This window comes from Melanotaenia boesemani, chromosome 10 (genome assembly GCF_017639745.1).
Source record: "Melanotaenia boesemani isolate fMelBoe1 chromosome 10, fMelBoe1.pri, whole genome shotgun sequence".
NCBI classification, from domain to species: Eukaryota; Metazoa; Chordata; class Actinopteri; order Atheriniformes; family Melanotaeniidae; genus Melanotaenia; species Melanotaenia boesemani.
In genome coordinates, this window is record NC_055691.1 from 33,100,826 (window position 1) to 33,121,251 (window position 20,426).

The 20,426-nt window shown below is 38.6% G+C and overlaps 1 long non-coding RNA gene across 1 annotated transcript; it reads right to left on the reverse strand.

Annotated features, from left to right (window-relative positions):
- Positions 1-676: 676 nt before the first annotated feature.
- LOC121647793 lies at positions 677-16,430 on the reverse strand. Its single transcript, XR_006011889.1, has 3 exons — positions 16,214-16,430; positions 7,682-7,687; positions 677-687 (listed from the first exon to the last, which is right to left on the reverse strand). It is a non-coding gene; the product is annotated as an uncharacterized LOC121647793 (long non-coding RNA).
- Positions 16,431-20,426: the final 3,996 nt, after the last annotated feature.

Consider the following 20,426-nt stretch of genomic DNA (forward strand, 5'->3'; position numbering starts at 1 on the left):
GTCAGTGCTCTTTGTGTGTCTTCAATTACTCGCCCTCTGATCGCCCTTTCGTCCGCTGCAGATTCCTCTCAGTCTGCAGCCTGGCTAACGGATATGCAGTCATATTATAGGTGGAGAGAGGAAAGACAGGATTAGCAAGGGTCTGTATAGTAATGAGTCCTGCCAAAAAGCACTTTCTCTGTCTTTCTAGTTCACATAAACACACATGTTCACAAAGGAGCTCTTGTTTCCATATGGTGCTGTGAAGCAGGTTGTGATAACGCTGCTGTCAGTACAGCTGTGTGTGCCTCATATTATTCTGACATAACACTGAACAGCCACATAAATGTGCACAAAGACTTAAAAAGATGAATGGGAATGCACCTCTTGCTATCCTGTGGGTATCCACCTTCCCCCTTCTCATTCATACCTTTCTGTCTTCTATTGTGTGTTTTTATTTTTTTTTTTTTGGAGAGCTCATGAATCAGTGTGTTGCTTTCTCACTTGTGTTTGGATAATATTTCAGTGCTTTATCTAAGACTTCAAAGGCCTTGATGCACCAAATCTCCTTTAATCGTATGTAGCCATTGTGTTGATGATATGGTTATGACATTGTGCCTTTATGATAAAGCTCATCAACGCCAAAGACAGTTAAGACTGATCCCCTAAGCACACACGCTCAGTAGCACCACTTCGCTCCCTCGGCAGCTTAACAAAGCATGGCCTGTCTCCTCACTTTGCTTGTGTTTTATAGCCTTAATGAAGGGTTACTGATGAATCAAGGAGCCCCCTAACCCCCCCCCCCCAAGTCACTCACAAGTTATGATCTGCATTTCTGTGAATGAATCAGATAAATGCGCTTTGTTCAGCTCTTGGATCTAAATCAACAGCTATTATGTGAGTCTGTACAGTTTGTCTGAGAAAGAAAAAAAATGTTGAAATGTTGACTGAGCCACTTATTGCCATTTGGAAAAGTAATCTTCTTAGCTAAGTTAAATATCTCTGTTCAGTGTTTAGACAGTTTTATCCAGCTTCGGCTTGGAGTCACATAAAATACGTGGGCAAGAAAACATGTTGTTTTCATCTGGCCCTGTGCTGATTCCTGTGAGTACTTATCTGAGCAGCTCCCACCCTGGCTGACTCCATTGTACTCCATTGTACTCCCTCTAATCCTTAAGGACTAAGTTGAGGACTTGTTATCTTGAAGAACACCTCATTCTCCCTCATTCACAATGAGACAGCAAGAAACCCCCCTCCCCTTTGATAAATAAGTCCATTAGAGACCTCTATTTATGGTAAGTTATTCAAATGGAGCTTAGGTGGTTGGAGGAATGAGTTGTTCTTAAAAGCACACACTGTACTCGGTGTTTGATGGTCTTCTCTTCTTTCCTGCAGCTTCCTCTCTTTGCTTTTCTGCTCTCATCTTTCCTCTTCTATCTGTTTTTAAATCCACTCGCCTTCGTGACCTCCTCTGTCCCCTCTCTTTACATTCTAATTCTTGCCTGACTACATTGCTACCAAAACTGATTTATGCAGTGGCCATCACAAGACAGCAACCATTCTTGGCTGTGACCGGAGAGATAAAACCACACCATAAAGACAGCATGGTTCCCAGTCCCGAAAACAGCCATAAGTGGAATAAATACTGCAGCCTTTCTTCACGGCCCTCCTCAAGGACTTGCATTTGCTTAGGCTCTTGACTAGGGAATCTGGATTACTTGATTTCACTAATAATTGGGGTCTTAATTGCCATGATTAATTAACCGAAAAGATTCCTAAAAATCGTCACTTTCCACAAGATCATATGCGAACCATAACGGCTGATCAGCACAATTTGTCTATGGAACAAATCAACAGAACAGGATTTGATGTACAAAATGGGTCATCATGCAACAATTCTCTAAATGTAGGACTTGAAAACTGCCAGTCTACATAAATAAGGATGACAAACTGGTTTTTGGTGGGTTCTGCACTTACATGCCCAAAATCAGCTTCTCTCACCGAGGTAATCAAATCAAATCAAATTTATTTATGGAGCACTTTTCATGCACAAAGCAAAGTGCTTTACATAATAAAAACTAAGTATGCATATTAAAAAAAATTAAAAAGCCTTCACACACAAAAGCATATAATAGAGAATTAAAACACACCTCATAGTAGTTCACACACACTCATACACGTACAAAGCACATGTTCACTGCCCCAACGCACCCATATCCCATTCTGTATGAACATGAACTCCCATCACTAATTACTGTCTCTTAACTGAATGTAAGTATAAAAATAATAATAAAATGAAAACATCTCTCTTGATTCTGCTGTAAAGAAACGGTATCTGGAGGATCCAGTCACACCGGAAGCAACCCATGACCACAGAGAGTGCCACCACAGGAACCACCCAGATAAGGCAGGCCAGGGTCCGCACCTCAGCCACAGGGCCGCAGTGCAGGACCTCCAGTCACCCAGACAAGGGCAGTCACCATGGCAACAACCTTGGAGACAGAGCAGGTGAAGCCACTGCAGTGTTTTCCTCCTGAGGAAAACACTGCAGTTAAAAAGTAAAAGCAAGAATAAATAAACGTATAAACAATAAGAACTGATAAGAGTGACAAGAATAAAAATATAGATAAAGGAGTTCAGGAAAATGATTAAATTAAATTAAATTAAATTAAATTAAATTAAATTAAATTAAATTAAATTAAATTAAATTAACAAGTTTATAAAAACTGTGTACTTGGGTAAAAATAAAACAATAAAACAATAAAATGGAAAGCCACATAAATAGGTAGTGTTTAAAATAACTGAAACATATATGACTAAATAAGTGAAAAGCTGAACAAAATCAAAAACAAAATTAGCTATTAGCTAAGCTAAGAAGTAAGGTCTTGAGCCTGTTTTTAAAAACAACAACAGTCTCTGCAGTCCTGAGGTTCTCTGGCTGGCTGTTCTACAGTCGAGGCATGTAGTGGTGGAACGAGGCCTCACCATAAGTCTTGGTTCTGACATTTGGAACAACTAAGAGGCCAGTACCAGAGGATCTTAGGGTTCATAATCATAATAAGGAGCGGGGGTTCATAATCTAAAAGGAAGTCTGATAAATAAAAGGTCCAAGACCATTAAGACATTTATAAACAACTAAAAGAACCTTACAATTAACTCTGAAATGCATGGGGAGCCAATGCATTGGTTTTAAAACTGATGTAATGGGTTCCAGCCCTCTGGTCCTCGACAGAAAACGTGTTCTGGAGTAATTGTTGGTTAGAAAAAGTCTTTTTGGGACGACCGGAGAGCAGGGCATTACAATAATCTTTTCTACTCGAAATAAAAGCATGCATCAGCACCTCAGAGCAGGCAAGAAAGAAAAAAGGGCAGACTCTGGCAATGTTTTTAAGATGGTAAAATCCTATCTTTGTGACATCTCTAATGTGTGGTATAAAATCCAGCTCAGTCAAAAAGGACACTCAGATTTCTCACACACAAAGAATAATTAAAGTTTTGTAATTTTGGCAAAAATGATCTCTCTCTTGACTTCAGGACTGATTTGTCCTAATTGAGCTGTAGGAAATTTCTTGGGTCATGACTTAATATCTAAAATACAGTGTAAAAGAGTGTTAATTGGCTCCAAGTCATCAGGAGACATGGGAATGTAAAGCTGCGTATCATCAGCACAGCTCTGAAAATCAATGGCATGCCTCCAGCTGACATCCCAAGAGGCAACATGTACATATTAAAAAGAAGTGGGCCTAGAATTGATCCTTGGGGTACCCCATATTGGATTTTATGGTCCTTTGATAAGCATGTATCCATACTTACTAAAAACTGTCGATCTATGAGATAGGAGTAGAACCAATTAAGAGCAGTACTTGAGATGCCCTCCAAAATTCTGAGTCTGTTTAATAAAATCTGGTGATCTACTGTATCAAAGGCCTAGCTGAGATCCAGTAGAACCAGAAATGAAAGTTTCCGTGCATCAAAGTTACACCTGCTGTCTCGTTGTTTGTCCTAATACCAGACTGATATTTTACCAAGATTTTGTTTTAATCCAAAAAGTCATTTAACTGAATAAAAACAACTTTTTCTATGATTTTACTTAAAAATGGTTGTTTGGATACAGGTCGATAATTATTAAAAACAGTGGGATCTAAATTACTCTTCCTCAGAAGGGGCAGATGGGAAAATACCTGTCTGAAGGGAGTAATTCACAATATTTAAAAATTAATACTCAAACCATAAAATGTTTTTAAAATGATGTGGAAATTGGGTCTGAAAGACAGATTGTTGGGTTTAGTTGGGAGGAAACTCGACCAAGTATCTTTGCATTAGCCAGGATATCTCAGATAAAAGCATTGGTTCAGGTCTGTTAAGATCAACAATATGTTGTGATAAAAGACTCAATCTAATCGACTTTATTTCTGAAGTAATCTGCAAAATCTCACATGCAGCATCATCATGCAAACTTTAGTTTATTATTAAAATTATCTACAATAAAATCACACGATGCAGGAGCATGAGGCACATAAAGCCAAATTCAGATTATTAATATGGCATTGGTAATAACTTTGTCAATGCCATAATATGTAAACATGTTTTTTAAACCTGCATTAATTCCACAGATTAATCTCTCTGCATTAAGCATTCATTTTGACAGCTCTAATTAAAGATCAATAAGAAGTGTTCATGTGATTTTACACATTTATAGTGTTTGGAAATTAACACATAATAATGGTGAAAATTGTAAAATTGTGGTTATTTCTCTGTGGGTAAATCAACAAAATCAAAGCTAGAGTTGGGCTCATCAGTATAATGATGACTAAATATAGTCAAATTTGAGCCTTATATAAGTAATAGTTTCCTGAAAATATGAGCATGTGCCATAACCTTAGAACTGATCAAACATGGATGTTGTAACAGTCCTGCAACAATATCTGCAAACAAATGTAAATCACATTTATTACAAATAATCCAGTAAAACCCACTTAAGACATGAGGGATTTAGTGCTGTATGTAAGTGACCTAGTGAAGTGAAACTGTGTTTTTCCCACATTGCTATTCAACCTGATCTTTTCCTAATCCGAATGCTAATAGTTTTGGTCCCTAAACCCAACCAAGTAGTTGTGTTGCCTAAACCCAGCCATCAAATTATGAGGAAGCTCAGAGAAGCTTGACTCTCCTGAAAAGTATGAGTGCCCCTGAAAAAACTCACCTGAGACACTAAGAAGAGCTAGAAAAACAGTCCACTTTCAGGTCATATTTATTTTTATGTTATGGCTCATGATATTTTTTAAATTAAAAAAATGACATTCATGTATCAGTATTGTGTGTCTTAAAGCAGCTCATGGGCACAAGAGTCTGGAATGTTTTCCTGTAGACATGTCCTGGTGAAACACAGATTTTTCTGTATTTCTTCCATGTACTTGTTTGTGACTTAAGCTTGTCCATTTTGTTAGCTAATGACATTAGATTTCTCATCAGAGCTGTTGAAGGAAATGTTTTGAATTTTGTCCATTTTTCTCTCCGTCTTGCTTGCATCCTCTTTGTTTCCTTGTGTCATGCATTCAAAATAAACCAAGCCACTATTTAAAATTTGGTGAGTTATAGAATTTTTTATTGAAAGAGTGACCCTATCTTTATCACCACATACATGGAAGATGTGGCTACCCCGCATCAACAGTTTTGATAAATTCAGTGATTGGTTTCACACCCTCTTGTTCCTCCTTTGGTTTCCATCTATGCTGTGCATGAGCCCAATAAGATTTAATGCTGCTTGTGTTATGAATCTACAAAAAGCAGAGCATAGTTACATATGATTATCTCTTTGTAATCTTGCAAAAATACACCATATCACCTGCACTTGTAGGCGTTCTTCTTGGTTTCTGCTCCTTAAAATATGTCAAACTTGTCCATGTCAAAAATTGCAGACATATTGTTGTTGAACTAAAGCTGCAAGCATTCACTGACAGGATACAAGAAGATTGAAATTGTCATGATTTTGGCTTTGCTCCTTAATTTCACGTTTGGGTCTTGTTTGGCTTATGTGTTTTGGTATTTAAGTTCTTGTTCAGTTTCAGGGTTCTTGGTTTCTTGTATTTAGGGTCATGTTCTCTGTTTTTTGGTTTCTGCTCATTAGTTCACCTGGTCTGATTTGTTCATTCACCTCACCTGTGTCTCGTTAGTTCTTTAGTGTATTTAAGCCATTGGTTTCAGTCCGTCCCATGCCAATTCGTTGTTTGTTTCCTGCTCTCTGTTAGTACTGGTAGTTTAGCCATGTCCACATCTGTGTTATATAGAATAAGTTTAACTTTATTAATCCTTTAATCTGCACCAGTCTGCCTTTTCTGTTCATGCTTGTGTCCTCACGTCCACAGCCCACGTGACGGAAATGCTTTGTAGCTGCAGCATTATTTCTTTGTGTTTTGCAGCCCTGCGGCTTTTAGAGGAATGTTTTCTTTTTTGTTTTTGTTTTTTTTAAATTCATTGTTAAAACACTGAAACAAAAACAGATAAGAAATAAAAACAAGAATGAAAAGGAAAAGAAATAAGAAAAAAATGTTATATAAACTGTCCCTTTGTTGGCAAAGACACCCAGTTTCAAATTAAGAAAATATATGAATACTGCAATCTTGCAATAATAGTTTAAGAAAACAGACCCATCCACTATTGAGTTACAGTACTTCATTTGTGACTCAACAGGTATTTATTTAAATGAAAGTCTTTGAGAAAGTCAAAACAACACTGATGGATAAACAGAGCAGACCACAGTACAATCTGGCAGGCAGTGCTATGAAATGTTGGTATTTTCCCTAACATGCAAACATTGTAGGGAGCAAGACCTTTGTTTTAAATTGAGGATACAGTTGTTTTGTTCTAAACACCGTCTGGAAGAAATGAGGCAAGATAATCTGGCTGTTGCTCATGTCGTCTCTCACGTTAATGTGTGAAAAAAAATGGAAGGCATAAACACACACACACACACACACACACACACACACACACACACACACACAGTAAAATATTTGCATGAAGAGTTTGTTTTGTTTAAGAGTATCCTTAACGGCCATCCTGTTAGAATACATTAAAAAATGGCAGATTATATTCCTGAGCCATTATGTGTCTGTCTACAGTATAATTTTTTTCATTATAATATTAATTTCTCTTTTTTAACAGAAACATATTGGACTGTCTTTCATTGATTATGAGTTTATTCAACTTTGTCATGCAGAGCTATGAAGCTAAAGATGGTAAACCTACGACTTTTCAGACAAAGATCTCCAGTGAATGGAAGGCATCATATTGTCCAAGCCACCTAAAGAGGTTACAACGTGACAAATGAAGACAGTAAATAAAGTAAATAAAGTAAGTAAAGTAAACGTTTATTTATGTAGCACCTTTCAAGATAAAAATCACAAAGTGCTTAACAATACAAACATAACACAAAATAACAATAACACAGAGAAAATATAAACAAACAAAACTAAGTAAAAGAAAGTTTAAAAAGATGCGTTTTTAGCTGCTTTGTAAAAGAGATAATGGAGTCCACAGATCTCAGGCTGAGAGGAAGGGAATCCAGGGGGAAGGAGCCACTGCTGCTCTGTCACCTTTAGTTTTCAGCCATGTTGGCTTAACAACCAACAGACCTCGATCACGTGCCTGCTGGGCACGTAGGGCTGTAGAAGGTCTCTGATATATTTCGGTGCTTGGTCACGAAGGGCTCGATAAGTTAAAACTAAAAATTTAAAATGCACTCTGTAATAAATGGGAAGCCAGTGCAGCTGGATAAGTAATGGAGTGACATGAGTGAATTTGGAGGATTTTGTTATCAGTCTTGCAGCAGCGTTGTGAACAACTTGGAGATGGTCAAGAGATTTTGTGCTTGAGCATGTGAAGATGGAATTATAATAATCTAGTCTGGATGAGATGAAGGCATTGATGATCATCTCCATCTCAGATGGTGAAACAACTGGACTCAGCTTGGCAATGTTTTTGAGATGCTAAAAACAAGATCAAACAAGTGATTTTATATGAGCATCTAAACACAGTGCAGGGTCAAGAGTTACACCAAGGTTCCTAACCGAGGGCTTAATACATGAGGCAAGTGGGCCAAGACTCTCAGCTATGTTAGGGAAAAATCTTTTAGGGGCACAAACAAGGACCTCAGTTTTTACATAATTAAGTTGAAGAAAGTTATCATTCATCAAGCTCCTGACAGCATCCAAACACCCAAGCAAGCTCTGAATCTAAAAAACATCCTGAGGTTTAAAAGAAATAAAAAGCTGAATATCATCAGCATAAATGCAAGACAGTGTTTGTGTCAACAGGAATACTGAGGAACAATAAGAACAGAATGATGGCAAGATTTCATTTAACACAAAACAGAAAACATTTAAAAGGTGTGTCTCCAACAACGGTCTGCTTCTTTCATAAGGTTGAAATCACAAAAGAGCCATTTATGGAAATTTCTTAAATTTTAGGCTACAATAAATGGGTTAAAGTCTGTAAACTTGCTATTTTACATGACAGGTTATCCTAACATGTCTCAGGCAAATGTTTTATGTCTGTTGTTAAAGGCTTCAATCAAAGCCTGCAGTTGTAACCTCCTCCTGGTTGCCTCCCTGATCTCTCTTTCAAGAACCAGCAAGAGTTCTTGTATAAAGAGAGTAAAAATCTACAAATACAACCAGTTGTTATGTGAAGTGAATGCCATGAAACTTGTTCAAACGTAGCTAAACTTGCATCTTGTTTTTCCTATTCTAAGTACAAAAGAAATTGCTGTTTTCAGTGTATTGACAGTTTCACCAGCCAAACAACAAAACCTGGCACTTCTCTTTACAGATTTTTAGACTCCTTTTACAGAAAAGAAAATAACTTAGTCTCTTATAAACTATGCAACACAAAGAGCAGCTAGGAACGTTTAGATGAGTCAGAGCGTGCAGTTATGGTTCACAACAATGACAAATCAGTCATAAATAAAAAAAGGGGGCTGGTGTACTGGTTGGGTAAGTAAAAAATATTTGTGCCTATGTTTGAAAGTGTGTTGTTTGTAGCAGTGATGATTGCTTCCTCTTGGCTTGACTTGGTCGTCTCTGGGGTATTTCTGGAGGTGTGGTCAGATCCGGTCAGGTTTGGTCAGTTCCGAGTGGGTCAGTTGTGGGGTGTTAATCAGACCTCTTAAAGACTGGAGAGGTAGACAACAGATGATGGTAGGAGTGAATCACTCAGACGTGAATATACCACATGTCTGGAATACAATAACCACTCAGTCCAGACACAATACCCACACATAAACACAGTGACTACGCCAACTCACCGACGACACTGGCATGAAACACACTCTGGTGCTTGATCAAACACACACGCATGCATATGCACACACAAACAACAGAAGGAAAAACAGAGGGGTTGCCCCGTCATCTTACTGGGATTATGACATTCACAGATGCCAGACATGCATTGGTCTTTTTGAATCATCTTTCCAATGCCAACTATGTCATTCTTTCTCTTTTTCTACCCCTTGTTCTCTTGTTCCTGGATCCTCATTTGGACTCAGCCAGACAAAAGTGAATCAGTTAGACCTGAAGCCATGAGAAAAATGCCAACCCATAGTTCTTTTCTTTGTCAAATGTTGCGGGTGCCGGAGGTATGGGGGTGTTGAGTGGTCAAGAGGTGGTCACTGTGACGTCTGCCAACATGAAAAAGACCGTTTTTACTGCCACCCAGGGTCCTCTAAGTCATTTCCAGCCCTGCTAAGAACATTTCACACATTGGTAAAAAAGGGTATTTAGTCAGACACTCTATAATGCAGACACGCAAACACTATTACTAACATCTTGCATCTTACCACCCCTCAAACAACAAGACCAACAGGAAAACACACATATGTGCACACTCACAGACGACAGCCTAATTATACACAGAAGTTGCTAAGGTCATTTCCAAGAGGATATTTACACTTGTATTTATTTGTCTTCTTTCAAATATTCGATTTATGTCTCAAACTTACTGGAAGCACATGCTTGCGACTGCCAGGGAAAGCATTTGGGTCCACTTTAAAAATGATATGAGGCCAGACAGACTGGGAGATGAAAGGAGTCACGGTGAAACAAACAAAACACAATGAAATACCATAATACAGATCAGAATGGGGAGGGAACACGAGGGAAGAGGAGATGAAGAAAAAAAGAGAGGAAGGAACTATTTGCAGTAAACGTCTTGGTAGTAAATCGCAACCAAATGGCCTCGAGAACGAGTGGTGCAATGGAGAAAGTGCTGAGAGATCTTTTGCTGTGATGGCTGCATGAATGGATGAGAGGGAGCTGCGTGAGATAATAAACTGTTAAAAGCTTGCCTATCACTTCCCAAGAATTACAGCATTCAGCAGTCAGCACTGGTAACATGAGCCCTGCCAGGGGTGGCTGGCTAAGAAAGGACTGCAATTTGATAAGCTTGAATATAGTACAATATGTTGAAATGAATGAGTGTACGTCTTTGTGTCTGTGTGAGCGTTATAGCCCCTGTCTGCTGTTTAAATCTCAACTAACTGGTGTGCGGCAATGAGTCGGGTGAGTCCCGTGGCGAAGTCTCTCCCCCTGAGCTTGGCAGCATACACACACATACTCACAGGGGAGGTTCAACAGTGGCTAGAGGAGGGCAAAATCCAGCAGCATTTTCTTATTTATGGCCTATAAAATCCCATGTAATTTGGTGGTTAACTTTAATGGGTAATGGGTGAAATCCCTCTTTGTCTTCCTCTTTAAACGCTTTCATAAATGGAACAACTGTCAAAATTAGATGATGTCATCATGTTAGGTCACCACTTGTTGCCACCATCTGACACTTGATTTTAAATACTTACAGTCTACAGAGTGTGGCTTTTGAAAATTTTCTGCCTTTACTGGGATAGTTCTTGTTCAAATAGGAAATTGTGGGGAGTGTTTACGTCATTCTGTGGGGGACGTTTGTACAGTAGGTCATTTTCGGAGTATGAGCTGTGGTATTCTGCCATATTCATCAGCCCTAGATTACATTAGATTAGCCTTTATTGTGTCCGTTGGGAGGACTATTCATGGGCATTTGGGAAAAAACAATTGATTTACAGTAGCAGCAGACATATAATGAAAATACATATGGGATATGTTGATATTTTAATTTAAAAGCAGCCTGATATTCTAATGTGCTCTCCATCAAACTTGTGCACTTGCATTAAAACGGTCCCTGCAAGTGTAAGTTTTTCTACGGTTGTTAAATGACTGAATTCTCATGAAATTCAAAAGATCTTGAACAACCAGAGAAAGACTGGTTTTACCACCAAACTCTGCTGGTCTGAATGGGTGAAGCTCGTTCTCAATAGGTATTGATAGACAGATGGTTCTTAAAATAATCTGCCAAGTATTTTTGAAAGTAGTTTCCCAAACAACTTCAAACAAAGGCTTCCCAGATGGTGCCGTTTAAAAAACCATATGGCACATAAGGTTACAAAAGTGCACATCTGTACTCTTATATACACAATTCCTATGCTTTGATTCAATTCCTTCTTCTAGCACTAAACTTGCCTTTTAGAACATGTCAAATTTTTCTTAGATCTTTACTTTTGCTCTTGGTTGTGTGATTAAATGTTGATGACCAAGTAATTGCAGTGCATACCACATGGCTATGTATTCTCTTTAATATTAAGTCCCTGCTTAATAGTAAGAATTAAAGCGTAAGTTTTAACTAACAGGTTACAGAAGGATGAAAAACATTTACTTTACACATTTAGAGTACTTTGCCATCAGTTTTAAGGATGAAACAGTTGGAGATAAATTTGTTTGCCTTCTGAAGTTACAGGCATGTTGTCAGAATGACCACTGCTGTTCTGTAGCTGGTGTTGAGCAGGATCTCAAGGACTTCCCTCCACAATGTGGCAGCTTACAGGCAGCTTACAGCAGACCGTTGAGCCGGTCTTAAAGGTGATCTGACAACGAGTGGGATGTGTATTTCACTGTCCTCACTGTGCCGCTTAAATATTTGAAACCGTGCCGAGTGATGCACCAACTACATATGCCCTTGAATCAGTCTCTATTTAGAAAAACAGCACATGCGCCATATAAAATTATGAAGACTTCCATGTTCACAAATGAACTGGAACTCTTCAGTCATGACGTAGGCTGCTCTCACAAATAGTTTGTATGATGTCTTCTGAAAAATTATGCAGGGATACTCAAACTGTACATTTCACCACAAAATTCTGAGCCAATAAGTGTCCAAGACATTGGAGGCGCTCTGATGTGCTGTCGGTGTGATTTTTCTGGCTCTGAAATAACAACAACAAAAGAAAAAAAGGCAGAAAGTTTTTAATATCTTTATTATAATTTCACTGATGTTGCACTATTAAAGTTTGCACACTGATAATGCCGTTGTTTTGTGTGTAGGTGTTTTTTTTTTTTTTTTAATCTCACATCATCAGATCATTTTAATTGAAACCTGATCAATGACTCTTTGATTCTTTCGTGTATGTGATTGAAACATTCATTTGTTATCCTATTATCAATGCACTCCTAATATTGTTAATACAAAGAAGAATAGTAGGATGCTGAACAACCAAAGAGGTGCTAGCAGAGGTGGTTGGGGAAAGGGAAATTCTGGACTTCCCTGTTATAGCTGATGCTTCCATGATCTGACCTGAGATAAGAGGAAGAAAATGGATGACAGATGGATATTGGTGGTGAATTGACACACATGCAAACACAAAATGACATTAGAGAGCAAAAGTTTCATAGTTTACAAAGTGATTGTAACTTTCTTTTTTTATAACCTTGGTCAAGTGAATGCATACTATCCATGTTTGCTGTATCTGCATGTGCACTGGATCTCTCATGTTGCTGGAAACACATAGCAACAAACAGGTAATGAGAATATGTTGCATGGGTGCAGATGCAGAAACCATGCACACACCCTTTCAATTAACGAGTGTAAAGGTATCTTTCTTTGATTATCTGGACTTGCAGATACATCCTAAAGAAAGAGTTGAGGTTTATGTACCAGTGTTAACTAAATGATTTCTGTCTTTCAACCACAGGTTTGGATGTATCACAACTGACCACATTGTTCTTCATATTATGAACTTTGTGTTGACAGACCAAAGTGGGATCATGTGATAAAGATATAAGCCACAAGCTCATAGTCTTACGGTAGCCACTCACAGTCAGCAGGTATTTTTAGAACAGTTCCTTTAGAAGTTATTGTTCTGCAGGTTTTAGTTGCTTCTCTGTCAAGTTTAGCACAATGACCTGTAATTTGAGTCAGGAGTGTTAAAGCAGGGGAATATCTAAAATCTGCGGAACAGTGGTCCTCGAGGACCTGGGTTAGAAATTCCCATCCAGAGGATAGATAAGTGTCAACCTTATTTAATTAGAATTGCTCTCCTATAACTTCAGCTAAGAGTTCCTTTCAAACTCTGCCCTTAGAAAACACATTTTTTGTGAATAGCAGACATGTTATTTGGTAATGTTGCTCATCTAAAGTAGAGTTTCTTATTCTCACAATATATTTTATACTGTTTGTGCTTTACATGTAAAAAAATATAATTAAACATCAAGAATACTAATTTGATTAACAAGTTTATTAAGTGATCCTAAAAACCTTGTGCACCCCTTGGTTCATTTTTGCAGTTTTTAATATAAGATACTCAATAACTTTGCCTGTGTTAATGGGATGGTACAGCATTTTGCAAGGATTTCAGTTTTTAATCAAGTTTTAAAATTCCATCGTTGGATCTAACATTTGGGTTGTAATGAACAGTGCACATGAAACAGTTCCTCCCATCATCCTCGAGACATTTTTTTGCTCCAATGCTGCTTCATTGAAGCCTTTGTTGTATTTGTGACTGTTGCTTGGCAACAGAATACATCACTATAGCTAAAATGGTCTGGGTGTGTTGATATTGACGTAAGAGTGTGGTATAAATGTGTGTTTTGTGTCTCTTTTTGTATTCAGGAAAACAAAGTCTTTTTTGCAAATCACATTATGAAGATCAAAGAAACCCCTCATCACTAAAGCACTCTTTTGTTGTTTTGATTTCATTGCAGCATGTTTGCGGAGGTGTTTTTTGGTCTGTACCCAGTATGCCAAGTGGGTCTGACGGCTCTGACTGTAGCTGGGAGCTGGGAAAGTGGTTGTGAGGACCAAGCCTCTTGTGAGTACTTTGGATGGGGAAGGGGCCTGCGGCAGCACCCGCTGCTAGTTGCTTTCATGTTGGTCTTCAAAGTAAACGCAGACTACGATTAAAAGCGTTAAATCTATTTACATGTTCATTGTTTTTGTCATTAATTGATCGTAATTAATGTGTTAAAGTCCCACCCCTGGTTTTTAATTTAACCTTTTTTTCATACTTTATTAATCACGATTGTGAAATTCGGCACTGCATTTGACCCAGGGGGCTGCCATGTCTTGGCACAGAGGAGGAGTTGGGAGGAGTTAAAGGCCTTGCTCAAGGGCCCATGGTGTTTCATGAGTAAGGCCCTTAACCCCTCCCAACAGGCAATGAAATATGGCACCCCTTGATTCAAATGCAGAGCCAAAGTTTGCACTTAGTATTTAGGTTATTTTTTAGGTTATTTAGATATTTTACTTTTTAGGTGTGGGTTTATATTTCTAAAAGTTTATTAAAGGGTTCAATTATTGAAGAAATTGAAGATGATTTAATAGTAATCACAAAGACTGATGTTGGTCAAATGATGTAATGCAGTAAAAGTCTAAAAAAAAAAAAAAGAAATCTCGATATATGAAAACTTTAAAGCACTTTTTTAGAACTGAATAGTTTTTGCACCAAGAGTAAAATGTTTTCTGAAAGTATGCACAAGGGTTAAGTAATTGTGTTTTAAGAGTTCAGAAGTTGCAGTAAAACAGTTTTAGCTTTCTGCCAATGATATGACACACATTTCAATAAAAAGTATTATGATTGAAATGGTTGTAGATAATTGAATAGTTAGAGATACAGTATTTCAGGCTAACTAAAATCCTGCTGTGCAAGAAAGCCCATGAATTTTCTCAAACTTAAACTTAATCTGAATAAGTGAGATTGCCTAGAGACATCTTAAGAAGCATACTTTCCTGTGAGGCTGATGCAGTCATGTTTACTTCCTGCTGTATATGCAGTTATGTGATTAGAGACATAAGAGATATCACCTCTTGTGAGGGGAGTACAGTTAAGGGTGTCAAGGGGTCTGATAATGAGCAGGTGTGTGTGTCAGTATGTGTTTCTGTGCGTGGGGAGTTTTCAATGTCAGTTCTGTTGGTAAAGCAGAAGTGACTGTGTTGAGTGTAGGCTGAAAAAGTATGTCTTTGTTTCTGGCCTCCTAAAATCCACATTCAAGGACATTTAAGTTAAAGGAAAACTGAGTAAACACTGAAACTGTACTCCAAGTTATGTCCTGGTGGTGCTTTTAATTTTACCAGTTACCATATGGTGGGGGGAGGGGTGCAACTGTGTTTATCTTATAAAATACAGTGATGATGTTGCAGTCTGTTGATTTCTAAGAAAGAATGTTTAAAGTTCATCTGGAAGGAAAGTATAAATCTTGTCTTGCTACATGAATATTAAGATAACCACGGCACTGACGTCTGTAGAGCAACATCTGTTGTAACAATGTGCCTAATGCCTGCCTGCAGTGCACATGTAGTAGGATCTGCACTCAATTTGTGAAAGATTGACACAATGGAGAACTCACACAGAGCACAGCCAGGTATAAAGCATAAGGCAAACCTCACCAAACAAATAAAAAATCAAGTACAGATAATTACAACAAGAAAATTGCAAGAACAAGGTACTGAATACTTTCAGAGTAGGGATATCCTCGCTATCATTTCTCTACTTCCTGCTATGCTGCCGAGCAAATGCTACCTGCTTTGTGCTTCCTTCTACTTGCATTTTTCTTCTTTTTTCTTATCTTTACTGGCAAGAAATTTAAGAAGAAAGACTCCTGGTCACTTATAAATCCCTGGAACAATATTTTTTTATACATTTAGTTGACTATCATCATAGAACTAGTGGAATAATGTCTCCTAACCCTGCAGTATCAGCGAGCTGCAGAATGTGAGCAACTTTCTTTGAGGATAACACAACTTAAGAAGAGGATTGGAACATTGCAAGGCATTTGTGGGATTGAGGAATTTATTGACTCTATTGCAGCTTCTGTACAAGCTACTGAGTTGTCAAATGAACTAAGTCAAGTTTTCGTACACGAAGGCATGTCTCCCCTACAGACCTGGCTGATACATTTCCATGGTTGTGTTCAAATGACACTGGAATAGCTGGGAAGATCCCAAACCGGACATTCAGACTGATCTCTCCTACTGGAGCAGTGTTGGTGCTAGACCAAAGTCATCAACTCCAGCCAGAACCTAGTCTGATGTTATTCGTTGCAGAGGTAAATCCAGCAGGAAATTTAAAGCTCCAGCGCTCACTCCACCACCTGAAGTCTCACTGCATAATAAACATGAGATATTGACCCCTAATAAAATGAATGATGATAAATGTAATGCAAGGATCAATAAAAACTTGCCCTAAAATTTAGCCAACTGCTACTAACCAAACCAGAAGGAGAAGCCAAAATTCCACAAACAGGCGGACTAGAGAAGCTGTCGATGCCTCCACACAAAAAGAGACACAGTTCTGATTGGGGACTTTATAACACAGGATGGCAAAGATGGAAAATCTAACATTTTCTGATACATCAGTCAGGGAACTGATACAGATCTTGCTGACAATTCTGTCTTCACATCCAGATCTTGTGCTTTTGATATTTTGAGGGGAAAAACTGGCTCCGAGATCCTGAAGAAAGACTTTTCTCACCGTGTTTACATTTTAGGATCCAAAGGAACTGAACTTTTTAGTAGATTTCTTGGCCTGAACACAGGGGTCAAACGTATGTATAGCTCATGGGATAAGGTTCATTGATAACTTTGGTATCTTTTGGAACTGTAAGAAGCAACTCAGACCTGACGGTGTGCATCCAAATCTAATTGGATGCAGATTACTTGGTGCACACTTGCGTCATGGTGTTGGGACGGCAAACCCAAACATGAGTGTACAGATAAGAGCGAAGGACACAGCAGAGAGGCCGATCAACCCCCAGCTCTCCCCCTCTCACCAGACCCTCTTCTCCACATCACCCAAAATCTTCAAAGAATGTCACTATTCTGATCTGGACCCCAGCGACCACCATCTACCAAAAAATACAGGGCTCCCCCTCCTCCCTCTCCTCATCCTCCTCTTAGATCATCTGTTCTGGCAGAGCAGGGCACGGGAGGATGTGCAGGAGGCTCCCAGAGCAGCAGCAGAATTCACAACAAAGATAACATGCCATGATGCGTTCAGGGCCCTTGCTGTAGTTTTGCTACTACTGACAGCTGTTCTGAGATCAAGCCTGGACCCAGTAGGATTCCTGTGTTAGTTAGTAAAATAAGGAATCAAACCCAGTCAACTTGTGGGGTGAATCGATCTAATCTGTTAACTGTACCTTGTATAACTTAGAATACAACAGAGACCAGTGTAAACATCATAAAGTTGCTGTACTTAATATTAGATCTCTGTCCAACAAGCCACTGTTAATGACTTCATCATTTCTCATAGTTTATATTTTCTTTTTCTGACAGAAACATGGTTAACAGAAGACACAAGTGCTACAGTTCTTAATGAAACAGCACCCCCTCATTTTAGTTTTATGAATAAATGTTGAAACGGGAGGAAAGGGGGAGGAGAAGCTGCCTTATTTAAAAATTCATTCCAGTGCAAAGAGATTTCATTCGGTGATTTTACTTCTTTTGAATATCTTAGTTTTATTTTGAAGGCTGTTTCTAAAATCCTATTTTTAATCATCTACAGACATCCAGGACATTGTGCAAATTTTTTGATGAATTTTCTGAATTATTGTCGGTTATCTCTACTGATTTTAACCATTTCATCTTAATTGGGGATTTTAACATTCACATAGATAACACGATGGATGGTAATGTCAAGTAATTTTCTTCCATATTGGACACGTTTGGTTTGTGGCAACATGTAAAAGAACCAACTCACATTCGAGGTCACATTCTGGACCTGGTTGTTTCAGAGGGTGTTGATATTTCTTCTGTTGCGGTCACTGACTTGGCCTTGTCTGACCATTTTTGTATTTTGTTGGATTTACTGATCACTCAGAATGTCCAAACAACCTACTCCTCGGTTAGGAAGAGGAACATTAATGAAAGAACAAGTGCTAAGTTTGTGGAGGCCATAGTTATGTTACCAACAACCAGTGCAGAGTCAGTTGATGGACTCCTGGATCATTTCAATCTGAAAATCTTGAATGTAATGGATGCTGTTGCACCGATAAGAATCAAGAGCAACTTGAGCAAACAGAAAACACCATAGAGACACACCACTGTGGTCACCAGCCTAAAAAGAGAAAGCCAAAAAACTGAGTGGAAATGGCGGAAAAATAAACTTTAAATTCACTATGAGATGTACAAACAAAGCCTGCGTAACTATAACAATGAGCTGTGCAAAGCCAGAGAGCTGCATTTATCTGAAATTATTAACAAACATGTCAACATTTCTCACACTCTGTTTGCTATGATTGAAGAACTTACAAATCCTCCTAAACAGATAAGCCCAGAGTCTCTTTCCATTGAGAAATGCAACCAAATTGCCAACGTTTTTAGCCAAAAATTAAAATAAATAAAAATATTATTATACTACATTAAGCCACTCCTATAGGACTGTAGACGCCTCATAATGCATAATGTCTCTAACCTCTTTTATATCCAAGATTGTTGAAAAAGTTGTATTTCACCAGCTTAATCGCTTTTTAAATTAAACTGGAAATTTTGATAAATTTCAGTCCGGCTTCCAACCTCATCACAGCACTGAAACAGCTCTGGTCAAAGTGTTAAATGACGTTAGGTTGAATACTGATTCTGATCAAGTATCAGTCCTGGTTCTGCTGGATCTCAGTGCTGCGTTTGATACTGTAGATCACAGAATCCTGTTGCACAGGCTGGAAAACTGGGTTGGACTTTCTGGAACGGTTCTTAACTGGTTTAGGTCCTATGTAGAAGGCTGGAGTTATTTTGTTAAGATCGGCAGCTATGAATCCGAGCGATTGGCCATGACTTGTGAAGTCCCCCAGGGTCAGTCCTTGGACCTCTTCTGTTTAACTTGTATGCTCCCTTTGGGTCAAATATTACAGAACTTTAGCATTAATTATCACAGTTCTGCAGATGATACACAATTTTGTGTCTCTGTCACCAGATGACTGCAGTCCAATATTTTCTACAATTAAATAAAGTCAAAACTGAGATTATTCTGTTTAGTAGCAAAGAGAAGAGGGTCAGCATTGGTAAACACTTGGAGACTTGGGCTCTCAAATTCACCGACCAAGTTCTTAACCTTGGAGTGTTGATAGAGTCAGAACTGACTTTCAGAAGCCACATCAAAGCTGTAAGAAGCTTTTTACCATCAACAGAATTAAAAGTTTAGTCTCCCAGAAAGACCAGGACGAAGCTCATCCATACATCCATCTCCAGTAGGCTGGATTACTTTAATAGTCTTTTAACGGGACTTCCTAAAAAGAGCATTAAACATCTGCAGCTCATACAAAACATTGCTGCTGGAGTTTTAGCCAAGACTAAGAACGGGATTTTAAAGTTCTGATCATTTACATCCCAGAACAGTTTAGGCCCAGAGTACATCTGTGATATGTTCAGAGAATATAAACCTAGCAGAGCTCTTGGATCCAAAGACTCTGGTCAACTAGTCCAGACCAGAGTCCAGACTAAACATGGACAAGCAGCATTTAGCCGTTATGCTGTAAACAAGAGGGGAAAAGTGCCGGTGGAGATTAAACTCTCACCAAATGTAGACACTTTTAAATCCAGGTTAAAAACATTTCTTTTCTCATCCACCTATGCATGAAATCTGCACTGTAACTTTTTAACTTATCTTGCTTTTAATAATTTAAATGGAATTTATGATTTTATTGTGATTCTTGCTGCCTTATACTATTTCTTAATATCTATAATTATTTTAATGTTTTATGTAAAGCACTTTGAAATGTCCTGTACATGAAATGTGCTATACATATAAACTGCCAGCCCTTGCCTTGGCTATCTCTAGTTTCAAGGATCTCTCTAGACCAGGGGTGCCCAAGTCCGGTCCTTGAGATCTACTATCCTGCAACTTTTAGATGCGTCCCCTCCCCCCAGTTGGTGAGTTGGCTCAGATGGTGGTGGAGGATGCTGGTCAGGCTTGGCAGAAATAAGCATGTTGTGGGGGTCTGCTGGGAATGTCTGGTGGAGTCCCCTGTCAGAAAAGTTTCAACTCCCATCTCCAGCAGAGCTTCAACCATGTCCCAGGTGAGGTGGGGGACATTGAGTCTGAGTGGGCTGTGTTGCATGCCTCTATTTTTGAGGCAGCCAGCTGCAACTGTGGCCTC